This window comes from Cavia porcellus, unplaced genomic scaffold (genome assembly GCF_034190915.1).
Source record: "Cavia porcellus strain 051 isolate PalLab524CR breed Dunkin Hartley unplaced genomic scaffold, mCavPor4.1 scaffold_11, whole genome shotgun sequence".
Lineage (NCBI taxonomy): Eukaryota > Metazoa > Chordata > Mammalia > Rodentia > Caviidae > Cavia > Cavia porcellus.
In genome coordinates this window covers 81241953-81246374 of record NW_026947494.1, presented here as the reverse complement: position 1 = coordinate 81246374, position 4422 = coordinate 81241953, and positions in this window count along the sequence as shown.

The window sequence follows — 4422 nt, the reverse complement described above, 5'->3', positions numbered from 1 at the left end:
GTGATGATATATCAGACATGACTTTTACAAGCATTTCTCAGGCAAGGAAAAGAATAAATCTTACTGGGAAAGTAGTTACATGAATGAGGAAGAGAAGTGAACGAACACTGGAAAAAGACAAGATGAAAGGAATTTGTACATACCTTTCAATAATAACACTTAATGTTTTTAACTTTCCAATGAAGAGTTACAGATTGACAAGTTGGTTCAAAAAATAAATTTAATCTATGTGTTGTTTTCAAGAGACTCACATCTTCTGGAAAGACATACACAGACTGAAAGTGAAAATGATACTCCAAGCAGGGGGAACCTGAAGAGCAAGGAAAGATAGTTATACTTATATCTGATGAAGTTGACTTCAAACCAAAGTTAGAAAAGATCAAGGAAGTCATTGCATTTTGGTAAAGAGAGCAGTTCACCAAGAAGAGATAGCAATTGTAAAGCTATATGAACTGAATGTTAGCACACCCATTTTCATAAAACAAATAGTACTTGATATAAAAGGACAGAGAGACACTAGTACCATCATAATGGTGCACGTCAAATCGACAGAAAAACACTGGGGTTAAACTACACTACGGATCAAATCATTTAGCAGATATCTGTAAGGTGTCTGATCCAATGACAACCGATTCTTTTCAGCAATCTATTGAACTTTCTCCAAAATAGACCATATTTTAGGCCATAAAACAAGTGTTTACAATTACAGAATAATTGAAATCTCATTTATTCTAGCAGATCATAAAGAAATGAAACTAGATATCAACAGCAACATAAACTACATAAACACATGGAGATTAAATGATACACTCTTGTATGGTCAGTGGGACACAAAGGAATTGAGAAAAATAAAAAAATCCTAGAACAAATTATAATGGAAATACAATATATCAGAATCTTCAGGACACAGTGACAGCAGTCCTAAAAGGAAAGTTTTTTTTTTTTTTTATTTAAGAGGAAAAAGAGAAAAACACAAAACAAACCAAAGCGGTGTAAGGGTACACGCAATACAGAACTACAAAACAAAACAAAACAAAACAAAACAAAACAAAACAAAAAACCATAACAGTAAGAAATTACCTGCTAGTAGATTACACACTATTTTCTTGAAAATAGTTCCTCAAATCACAGTATCAAAGAACACAAGGTGGACATTCAAACAGGGAGACTGCAAACAGCTGTGTTCAATGTTCCAAAAACATTGATAAAGTCAGCTATTTAACACCCCCAAACACACTTGCTGTTATATCCGTTAGAGCTCCTTTTCTTTTTTTTTTTTCCCTCTCTTTTTTACAACAAAATTTACACCTCTTGGATTTTATTACTCCTTAGTGCTTATTACTTTCTTTGGGGGGGGGAAGAATACAGTCAAATATGGCAAAACAAAGCTGTCAGTCAATACCAAGGATAGACGTAGCACATGGTGTAGAACAGAGTACAAGTTTATCAACAATGGTTATCAACGTTGTCCCTTGTTTCCTTAAAAAGAATTGTCTATCTTATTAGATATTATAAAGTTGGACAAAACAGTAGAGAACAAGACCAATAAAACTTAGGCGTTGTAAACATTACAGGACTTCCAAAGAAGACAATAGTCAAACCAGAATGGGTATCTTAGTGAATCTTATTGTCTTCAAAGTAGTTGCCTATGTCTTCAAACTTGATACTATCATATAGAATGGAACATCATCTAATCAGTCAAAACAAGATCGTGGGAGTACTACAGGACTTCAAAACAAGTTACTAGGAAATCGAAAAGAGTTACTATTTATATATCCTAATTTTTTTGAATTTTTTCTTTAATTAAGACAAACATAAGAAATGACTAAATAATTTTTTTTGAAACAATAAGGGGGAGATTGAGATAAAACAGGACATAACAATATAACAATAGAGGTCACAGCATGACTGTTTCAATAACCTAGTACTTCACCACCTTATAACCTGACTTAATAGTAGTTACCATAGTGTCTTTTTCTTTGAAATATTTGGGTAAAACTTCATATACTCTAGCTTCAAATATTTTCATATCAAGAAGCCCAGAATAAAGCCTTTCTAATTAATGAGTGAAAACTTTATAAGGCTTCAAGGCCACCTAATGGGGAATCATGATTACCACATATTTTTATATATTTGAATCATTACTTACATTAGGGAAACTATTCAGTATTCACACATGCGAGATTGATTTATTTCACTTATGAGTATGGTCTCAAGCTGTGCCCATTTATTGATAAATATCTCAATGTGATCCTTCTTTATAGCTGAATAATACTCCATTGTATAGAAATACCACAACTTTTTTATCCATTCCTCAGTTGATGGGCACTTGGGTTGTTTCCAAGATCTGGCGATTACAAATTGTGCTGCTATAAACATAGGTGCACATATATCACTGTGGTATGATGCTTTCAGTTCTTCTGGGAATATGCCTAGAAGTGGAATAGCTGGAATAAATGGGATTTCCAGTCCCAACTTTTTGAGAAATCTCCAGACAGATCTCCACAAAGGCTGTACCAGTCTACACTCCCACCAGCAGTGCAGGAGAGTTCCTTTTTCCCCACAGCCTCTCCAGCATTTGTTGTCGGTTTTCTTGATCCTGGCCATTCTTTCAGGAGTGAGATGGTTTCTCAGTGTGGTTTTAATTTGCATTTCTCTAATGACCAATGATGATGAGCATTTTTTCATGTATTTATTTGCCATTTGCATTTCTTCATCTGAGAATTGCATATTCATCTCAGATGCCCATTTTTGGATTGGATCTTTGAATTTCAGAGGTCTGAGTTTCTTTAATTCTTTATATGTTTTAGACAAGAGGCCCTTGTCTGAGAGAGAGTTCACTAAAATCTTTTCCCAGTTTGTGGGTTTTCTTTTCACTATGCTGGAGATTTCTTTTGACATGCAGAAACTTTTTAATAAGAAGTGGTCCCAGTTATTGATTCTGGGAAGTATTTCCCGTGCGGTTTGAGTCCTGTTCATGAATTCTTTACCTACTCCTATGTCTCCAAGGTTTCTACCTATTTTGTCTTCCAATAGATTTAGTGTTTCTGTTTTAATATTCAGATCTTTGACCCATTTAGATTTTAATTTAGTACATGGTGATAGACATGGGTCTAGCTTTAGTTTTCGGCAAATGGAGAGCCAGTTTTTCCAGCACCATTTATTAAAGAGACTGTCGTTCTTCCAGTGAACCTGCTTGGCTCCTTTATCAAAAATAAGGTGGTTGAGTGTGTTCGTAGTTGTGGTTGTATCTTCTAATCTATTCCACTGATCTTCAGCTCTGTTTTGATTCCAATACCATGTTGATTTTACTACTGTTGCTTTGTAGTATAACTTCAAGTCAGGGATTGTGATGCCTCCTGCTTTGTCTTTGCTGCTTAGAATTGCCTTTGCGATTCTAGGTCTCTTCTGGTTCCAGATGAAATTTAGGAGTGATTTCTCTAGATCTATAAGGTATGTTGATGGTATTTCTATTGGGATTGCATTGAATCTGTATAACAGTTTTGGGAGAATGGCCATTTTCACAATGTTTGTTCTTCCTATCCATGAGCAAGGGATGTCTTTCCATTTTCTGAGATCATCTTCAATTTCCTTTTTCAGTGTATTATAATTTTCACTGTATAAGTCTTTCACTTCTTTCGTAAGAGTAATTCCTAAATATTTCATTTTTTTGCTTGCTAATGTGAATAGTCCAGTTTCTCTTATTTCCCTCTCTGTAATTTTGTTGTTCGTGTATAGGAATGCTATTGATTTCTGAGTATTGATTTTGTATCCAGCCACATTACTGAATTTATTTATTGTATCTAAGAGTATTTCAATGGAGTTTAGGGGGTCTTCTATGTAGAGTATCATGTCATCTGCAAACAATGATAATTTAACTTCTTCTTTTCCTATCTTTACCCCTTTTATTTCTCTTTCTTGCCTAATTGCTCTGGCTAGTACTTCCAGTACTATATTAAATAGGAGTGGTGATAAAGGACATCCTTGTCTTGTACCCGATTTTAAAGTAAAGGCTTTCAATTTTTGGCCATTTAGTATGATGCTGGCTGTTGGTTTGTCATAAATGGCCTTTATTATATTGAGGTAAAGACCATTTATTCCAATTTTCTGTAAAGTTCTTATCATGAATAAGTGTTGGACCTTATCGAAGGCTTTTTCTGCATCTATAGAGATGATCATGTGATTCTTATTTTTGGCTTTATTGATATGGTGGATTACATTTATTGATTTGCGTATGTTGAACCATCCTTGCATTCCTGGGATGAATCCCACCTGGTCATGGTGTATAATCTTCTTGATGATTTGCTGGATCCTATTTGCCAATATTTTATTGAGGATTTTTGCATCTGTGTTCATTAGGGAGATCGGTCTATAGTTCTCTTTTATAGTTGGGTCTTTCTCAGGTTTTGGTACTAGAGTAAT